Source organism: Odocoileus virginianus, chromosome 24, assembly GCF_023699985.2.
Source record: "Odocoileus virginianus isolate 20LAN1187 ecotype Illinois chromosome 24, Ovbor_1.2, whole genome shotgun sequence".
In the NCBI taxonomy this organism is placed as follows: domain Eukaryota; kingdom Metazoa; phylum Chordata; class Mammalia; order Artiodactyla; family Cervidae; genus Odocoileus; species Odocoileus virginianus.
In genome coordinates this window covers 30352573-30361637 of record NC_069697.1, presented here as the reverse complement: position 1 = coordinate 30361637, position 9065 = coordinate 30352573, and the positions used below count along the sequence as shown (strand labels likewise).

Below are 9065 nucleotides of genomic sequence, written 5' to 3'. Positions count from 1 at the left end.
CACATTTGCTTCTACTATTGTTTTAGGTGCAGCAGCCACCACAGTAAATAAGATAAAATATTCTGCTTTCTGATGGCAACAGTCTAGTATGAATGAGAAAGAGAAAACAAACAAGTGAAAAGATAATTTCAGTAGTGATACATTCTAGAACAAAAATAGAATGGGTTAAGGGTAGAGGGTGATGGGGGACAGGGGCTCACTTCTGCTCTCTGGTCAGGGAAGGCATCTGTGAAGGCGACCTTTAAGCAGAGACTTGAGTGACACCAAGTCAGACAAAAGTCAGACAGCAGAGCAAGCTGAAGGGCCCTGGGTGGGAGCAAGTCTGCGTTTTCACCACAAGATAAGGCCTGGGTGCCTAGAGCTGAGTTTCACCAGAAGAGGTAAGGCAGAGAGAGGTCAGGATGAGATCAGTTCAGGCCACTTAGGCCATGATAAGGTTTCTAGACTTGGTTCTGCCCACAACAGGAAGCCACTGAAGGGTTTTATACAGGGGAGTGAGATGACCTGATTTAATATTTTTAGAAGCTTGCTCTGGCCCCTGTATAGTAGGCACGAGGAGAATCAGGGTCCAATGATCACTGTGGTTCTGTGAGATGACTGCCGCTAGAGATGGAGAAAAGCAGATGGACTGACGCTGTCCTGGGGAAGAGATGACAGGACTTTTTGATGGCGTTTGTGAAAGGAGCATCATGGGGCAAGAGGAACCAAGAATGACACCCAAGTTAAGACTGGATCAGTTGTGTAGATGGTCAACCTAGGGGTTGAAGATCCGAGGAGAAGCAGGTTTGAGGGACAGAGGGTGGGGAGCAATCAAACGTTCTGAGGGGGGCATATTGGGTTGAAGCTGCTATGAGACACTCCAGTAGGAGCGGGCAAGCCGCCGGTGGGCACCAGGGCCAGAGGGAGATCCGGGCCTGCCGATCACCTTTAAACAGCGGGTGAACAGATACTTGAGGGCCCAAGATTGTGGAAGGAGGACAGCGGGGAAGGCAAGGAAGAGGGAGAGGCAGTAAGGGAGGAGAAAACTGGCTCAGTCGTGTCTCCCACGGACAGCCTCTTCTGTTCCTGGGATTCTCCACACAAGAATACTGGAGTGGGTAGCCATTCCTTTCTCCAGGGGATCTTCCCCACTCAGGGATCAGGTAGATTCTTTACTGGCTGAGCCAGCAGGGAAGCCCATGGAAAGCCACCCAGAAAACCCACCCTGGAGAGAGCGTGCTCTAGAAGCCGAGAGAGGAATGTGGCAGGATGAAGAAAGTGCTGAGGGGGTCAAGTCAGACAAAAGCAGCAGGCTCCTGGACCTGGCAAAAGCCAAGGCCTTTGATTACTTGGATTAGAGCTGCTTCTGGGGCCTGACAATGAGGTGAAAAGTTCAAGTTTGGTGAGCTGAGGGGATGAGAACTGACAGGGCCCAGAAAGGGACTCTAGACCACACTTTAAAAGAGTTTTCTTTGTGGGGGGAAAAAAGAACTAGGCATGAGCAGGAAGAAGGTCAAGGAAGAGATTTTCTGCTTCATTTTTAACATATGAGTTTGTGGCACATTTGTGGGCCCAAGGAAGAGATTTTCTGCTTCATTTTTAACATATGAGCTTGTGGCACATTTGTAGGCCCCTAGAGTTGGAGAGAGGGGCTGGTGGCCTACAAAGGGGGGATGGGAAGGGCACTGGGGCGCAGGTCGAGGCAGAGGGGCTGGGTCACCTGCTGTGAGCACAGGGCAGGCAGCCCTGTGACCCTGGCCAGAGGCAAAGGGTACAGTTGAGCAAGGAGCAGTCTGGCAGCTGCTGTTTGCACAGTGAAGTCTGAGAAAATGGTGTCAGCAGGGTATGAGGAGGGGAGGAAGCAGGTGTTGGTGTTCAAGGGGTGAGAAGCCTCGAACAGCTTCCTGTTGAGGGGACGGTGAACCACCAAGGGGCGTGTGGGCAGGCGGTGGGCACTGGGAGCACCCTGCAGGTGTTCGGACATGAGTTCCAGTGAGACCAGTTCCTATGCTTTCATCTTGTCACTTTTAGCTGCTCAGAATCGCTAACTGTGGACGATACCATGGGAGGACTTTTGACCAGGGGCAAAGATGCCTCAGGGGTGTACATTTGTGGCGTCTCAGGAAACAGAGCCAGTCCGAGGCCACACTGTGAAGTAGGGAAGCCTCCTGTAGGAGTGACTACACCTCTCCCAGCATCTGTTTCGCTTTTCTCTTCCCTCCTAGAATCCAGTTTCGTTCAGGTGCTCACCCAGCTGCTGGCACTCACAGGAATGAACACACCTGCTGCTCCAGCAGTGGATGCTGACATTCAGACCAACCAGCACAGACCAGTCCTCTGATGGTGGTTATTAAGAAGTCCCAAGGTGGGCATAGGGGCCCCAGTTGGGCCAATAAGATGGAGGGGAAGGACCTGATTCCTGGATGGATGCCCACTGTTCCTCAGTCCCAGTTAGCAAGAGACAGGACACCTGAAGCCCCAGCTCCTGGCCAGAGTTGCAAGATGAAGCCAATCCTGTGAATAGCAGTCCAGGGAAGTGGAGATAATGTGGGGCCCCCTTGACACCACGAAACCTCTGAATCCCCCAGCCTTGAAACCCATCTTATTTCTAACTTTCCTATTATTTGAGATAATGATCTCCTTATTAAACAAAAACAAAAACAGCTTGAGTCTGGATTTCTGTTACCTGTAGCAAAAGCATTCTCCTGGACACAATTGTTTTTCTGTATTTATAGCGTATTAGAAACCTTCAAAGCTGGATTAACTGATTGATTGCTCCCAGTTAAACATTCTGTGTAATGGTAAAGCAAATGCTTATGTCCAGAAGGCAGGACTCAAGGCCTTTTCTGCCCCCACGGTTCAGGTTCACCAAGAGGTAGATGTGTTTGTCCACAAACTAGTTTGGCCAGTTGTGCTTGTTTTTATAACTACATAAACCAAGGAAATATGAGTGAGGAAAAGAATTGCTATTGTGCAAAATCTAAACTGAATACTTCTAATAAACAGAATAACTGGAAAGTAGCTTAAAAAAAAACAAAACAAAAGCAAAACCTGAGAGTTTGGCATGTGCAAGACAAATATAAAAAATTGGGGAAATTTTGTTCAATCTAGAAGAATTCTGAACTCAGGTTGCTTCCCAACTCTTTCTGAGTTCTCGCCCTTCTTTAAAGATGTTGGGACTGGAAACCAGTGACCTTGTGTCAACTTCTACTTTTTAAAAATTCCACGCAGAATTTCCATCAGCCATTACGTACTTAAAGAAGAAGGCTCATTCCTTCAAAATATTGTTAAATTAAGTTATGTTTTATGTTTTCTTCTTTTTTAAGAAAAGTCTTACTTTAATGAAATCAGTGTTTTCCATGTTCACTGTTTCCCTACTTTAATTGACTAAATGCTTTATCTGACTATTCAATTCACTGCCAGAGTGGGGCTTCTGAAAGGATGTGTCCACTGGGCCCACCCCCAGAGCCCTGTCCCACATGGTCAAATGGCCCTCAAACTCCTCCCTTTCTCTACCTCATTAGCACTTATTTTTACAAAATTATGATCACAGTAACAGGAGTACCTTTCATTTTAATGAAAAGTGAAAGTGAAAATCACACAGTCTGTCCGACTCTTTGCAACCCCATGGACTATACAGTCCATGGAATTCTCCAGGCCAGAATACTGGAGTGGGTAGCCATTCTCTTCTCCAGGGGACTTTTCCAACCCAGGAATCGAACCAGGGTCATTGGCGTTGCAGGTGGATTCTTTACCAGCTGAGCTACCAAGGAAGCAATGAAAGATCTCAAAGGATCTGTATTAAAGTGTTAACTGCTGTCTCTGCATGAAGAAATTGCCTCTTTCTCTTCTTATTATCATGAATGTGAATGATCATGATGTGAACTAGGATTTATTTGGTGATAAAAAAGTAAAAAGTTTTTCCCCTAAGAACTGAGAATACCTTTTTTTTTATGGGAATTTACTCTTTACAAAGAACTTTTAGGTCCATTGTTTCAATGGTATTTTATCATCACCCTGTGAAGAAATAATTTACTCCCTCTTATAGATGAGGAAACCACAGTGGAGAGAAGGGAAGAATTTGGCCTCAGACAACAAAGCTGGTAAGACATAGAGGCTGTTTAGGATAGAAAATCCAGAGATAAATCCAAGAACCTACAGTCACCTAATCTATGACAAAAGGGGCAAGAATATACAATGGCAAAAATAAGTGTTGCTGGGAAAATTGGACAGCTCAGTGTAAAAGAATGAAATCAGAACACTTTCTAACACCATATACAAAAGCAAACTCAAGATGGATAAATATATAAATGTAAGGCCGAATACTATAAAACTCTTAGAGGAAAACATAAGCAGAACACTCATTGACATAAACCATAACAAGATCTTTTTTGATCCAACTAGAGTAATGAAAATAAAATAGGATAATGAATGAAAATAAAAAGCAAAAGTAGCAAATGGGACCTAATTAGACTTAAAAAGCTTTTGCACAGGAAAGGAAACCATAAATAAAATGAAAAGTCAACCCACAGAATGGGAAAAATATTTGCAAACAAAACAACTGACAAGGGATTAATCTCCAAAACATACCAACATGCTGCTCAATATCAAAAAACAAACAACCCAATCAAAAAATAGGTAGAAAATTTAAAGAGACATTTCTCCAAAGAAGATATACAGATGGCCATAAAGCACATGAAAAGATGCTCAACAACACTAATTATTAGATAAATGCAAGTCAAAACTTCAATGAGGTATCTATCAGCTCACATCAGTCAAAATGGCCATCATAAAAAAAAAATCTACAAACAATAAATGCTAGAGAGGGTGTTTAGAAAAGGGAACCCTCCTACACTGTTGGTGGGAATGTAAATTGGTACAACTGTATGGAGAACAGTATGGAAGTTTCTTAAGAAACTAAAAACAGAGCTACCATATGATCCTGCTATCCCACTCCTGGGCATATATCCAGAGGAAGCAATAATTCAAAGAGATATATGCACCCCACTGTCATTGCAGCACTGTTTACAATAGCCAGGACATGAAAGCAATCTAAACGTCCATCAATAGATAAGTGGATAAAGGGTACATGTATACAATAGAATATTGGTATCTTCTCTGGTGGCTTAGATGGTATAGAATCTGCCTGTAATTCAGGAGACCAGGGTTAGGAAGATGCCCTGGAGAAGGGAATGGAATATTACAATAGAATATTACTCAGTCATAAAGAATGAAATAATACCATTTGCAATGACGCAAATGGATCTAGAGATCGTCCTATTGTGTAAAGTAAGTCAGAGAAAGACAAATACCATGATAATGCTTATATGCAGAAACTAAAAAAAAAAAAAAAAAAAGATGTTACAAATGAGCTTATTTACAAAACAGAAATAGAATCACAGACATAGAAAACAAACTTATGGTCACCAGCAGGGAAGGGAACCCAGATGACAACTCCTATACAAAGTCTGTCATCTGGGGGATGGCAGCACCATTTCTTGCCCTACTCCTACTTAAAACTTCAAGGTAAGTTCTGCTGGTCTTTCCCGGAAAACTGAGGCACTTTCTATAATCTCTTTGGGCTTTGGCACTCTGTACTAGGAACTGAGAGTGATAATACCTAACTATTAAATATTGTTGTTAGGATTTAAATGGTAATATATGTAAAGCCCTTAGAACAGTAGCTGTAAGAATCTACCATTATCATCATTATCACTAGTAATACTGTTAAGTAGTCTCATTACCACTATTTTCTTTGAAGGTAAAGAGTTTGTTGCATGCCACGTGGTTGATGGGCATTACAGCCAGAAGTTGACCAATCAGACAGCACTCTCTAAGAATTTATCAGAGAGCCATTAGAATTTATCTCTGATTGTCTCAGACCTTTTAATCCTCATGCTGAGAATTTGGCCTGTTAGAGTTTTGAGGGCAACCTCTCTATGCTGCTGCTGCTAAGTCACATCAGTCATGTCTGACTCTGTGCGACCCGATAGACGGCAGCCCGCCAGGCTCCTCCATCCCTGGGATTCTCCAGGCAAGAACACTGGAGTGGGTTGCCATTTCCTTCTCCAATGCAGAAAAGTGAAAAGTGAAAGTGAAGTCATCCAGTCATGTCCAACTCTTCAAGACCCCATGGACTGCAGCCTACCAGGCTCCTCCATCTATGGGATTTTCCAGGCAAGAGTACTGGAGCGGGGTGCCATTTCCTTCTCCAACCTACAATAATTATCACCTCTACTTTGGCCCCTTGAGCCCTCTGAGAAAGGAAAATTAGTCTGTTTTTGGAGGAATGACAAGCTTCCTCTGTTCCCCTCATTGTGGCAATTGATCTTGATCCCCCACTGCCAGAGAGGGTTCTGGGCAGCTGCCACCTTCTGCATGTCCCTACAGAGAAACAGAAAACAGGCCTCACTCACAGATGGCCTGAGCAGTCCTCGTGTGGCGTAGGCCCTCAGACTCAGCAGTCCCTACAGCCTCGTGTCTGTCCCACCTGCCCACCATTCTTCCAACCGACTGGCCAAACCCACCACGGGCTTAATCTGATTTATAGTTTGCGAGGATTTCCCAAAATATGTCATTTGCACCATAATCTTGTAAGGAATTATAACTACTCCATTTTGCAGTTTCCCGGGTTGCACAACGGTGAAGAGTTTGGCTGCCAGTGCAGAAGATTCAAGAGATCTGGGTTCGATCCTTGGGTAGGGAAGATCCTCTGGAGTTAGAAATGGCAACCCACTCCAGTAGTCTTGCCTGGAAAATTCCATAGACAGAGAAGCCTAGCGGCCTACAGTCCATGGGATTGCAAAGAGTCAGACATGATTTAGCATGTGCATGCGTGTGCACTCACACACACACACACACACAGTTGTAAAAACCAAGTAGTCTTTGAAAGCTGACCCTGAAGTTAACCAAATCCTACCTTAGAAGTTCTGACTTTAGAAGTTCCACCTCAGAAGTTAACTTGACCCCACCCCTTCCTTTTTTAGATGAGGATGTTGAGGCCCTGAAAGGTTAAGTGGTTTCTTCAAAATCACAGTGACAGTGACACAAGGTGACTTGACCCACTATGGTACTAAGCACTTACATAACTTCTCATCTTGTTCTCACAACATCTTACAAGATACCAGCGGAGGAGGCAGAGTGCAGGAGTCAAACCCCAGTTTTCTGATGCAAGTGCATTGCAAGCTCTGCTCCCCAGCACACTCTCACCAGGGGGGCCCCCTCCATCCCTGATGTCAGGGCATCCAGATGCAGGACACGCTCTGAGCTGGGGAGAGAGAAAGAGGCAGCCCCGCTGCCTTGGCAGAAAGGAATCCAGCATTGCACTGGGAAAGCAGTGAGTCTCAAGGAAGCTTGGCGAAGGTTGAGACTTGGAGGTGGGTACCAGTAAAACGGCAAAACCACCACTACAGCCGCTCACTCTAACCACCCAGGAGTCCGCTTAGCAGTGACTAAATAAAATTTATATTTTAAGGCAGGACAAGAAAATTCTCATAAAAATTAAACATAGTTTTTGTGTGTCTCTCTGGGTGTCTGTTTGGGGCTCCTCCCTTCCTCCCTAATGTGCAGTGTGCATTTGCATTACACATTAACCAGACCGCCTCAATGATAGGCTCGTGTGCTCAACCCTAAAGATCTTTTTCCCCCTCTTTCTTCTGAAGCTAGCAATGTAACTTCCTAAAAGAACAGAGTTATTTCAGTGATAAAGAATCCACCTGCAGTGCAGAAGACAATAGGTTCAATCCCTGGGTCAGGAAGGTCCCCTGGAGAAGGAAATGGCAACCCACTCCAGTTTTCTTGTCTGGAAAATCCCATGGACAGAGGAGTCTGGTGGGCTACAGTCTATGAGGTCCGAGAATCAGAAAGACAGCAATGAAACCACCACCCAGTTCTGTAGGAGGTCATGGTGACTTGCTGCTGGCTTTGTACGTGCTTACCTGGACTACGTATTCTTGGTGAACTTTATATAAAATATCAGGATCTCATTCTGGTGTATGATCCTTTGTCTCAAAAATGTACATGACTGTGCCTTGGACTTCTAACAAGCAGAACAGTTCTCAGACTTTCTGTCTCCCAAGTTACAATCCTCAATTTGGTCAAATAAGATTCCCTTTTTTTCTTCTCAACTTGATTGTTAATTAAATTTTCATAAAGAAAGAGTAAGGTTGAGTTGCACAAGGGTCAAGGAACAGGCCTAAGATTTTTAGCAGGATTTTTTAAATACTTGAAGTATTTACTTGAATTTACAATGTTGTATTAATTTCTGCTATACAGCACAGTGATTCAGTTATACATATATATTCTTTTTTTAATATCTTTTCTGTTATGCCTTTTCACAGGATGTTGACTATAGTTCCCTGTGCTATATAGAACCTTGTTGTTTATCCATTCTATATATAACAGTTTGTATCTGCTAATCCCAAACTCCCAATCCAGCCTGCCCCCACTCCCAGTAGGATTTTTTTTTTTTAACATAAACCCCTCAGAGTCTGGTGAACTGTGAACAGGTCAGACAAAGATCCAGAGGAAAAGTCCGCTGATTATATGAATTTTCACCAGGAGTAGGTCAGTGGTTCTCCACCAGTATGACTGTGTCTCCCAGGGGACATTTGGCCGTGTCTGGAGACATTGCTGGGTGTCACGTGGGTGTGATGGGGTGTGGGATGCCACCGGCAAATAGTGGAGAGAGACTAGGGATGCCGCTAAGCATCCTACAATACACAGGACAGCTCCATTCCTCAAAGAATTATCTGGCCTCAAATATCCAGCCGAGACTGAGGAACCCTGGTGTAAATGAAGCAGTTGGTGGTGGTTTAGTTGCTAAATCATGACCAACTCTTTTGTGTCCCCGTGGACTGTAGCCCACCAGAGCTGCATATAAACATGGCCTCAATCGTACACCAAGCACCTCAGATTTAGAGAAACAGTGAAGTTGGGCAAAGGACCTTGTAGTGAAGGTGGTAAGATCTGTTTTCTGGTCCTGGCCTGATGATGACTGGCTTGAACCTTGGGGAAAGTGCATTTGCATTCTCTCAGTCTTTGCTTTTTCCTACATCTAGAGCAACCATGTGTCAGGGCCAGATCCT

The 9065-nt window shown here is 44.2% G+C and overlaps 1 long non-coding RNA gene across 1 annotated transcript; it reads left to right on the top strand.

The window, feature by feature from the left end:
• Nucleotides 1-293: 293 nt before the first annotated feature.
• On the top strand, nt 294-2642 carry LOC139030923 (uncharacterized). Its single transcript, XR_011483365.1, has 2 exons — nt 294-783; nt 2205-2642. It is a non-coding gene; the product is annotated as an uncharacterized lncRNA (long non-coding RNA).
• Nucleotides 2643-9065: the final 6423 nt, after the last annotated feature.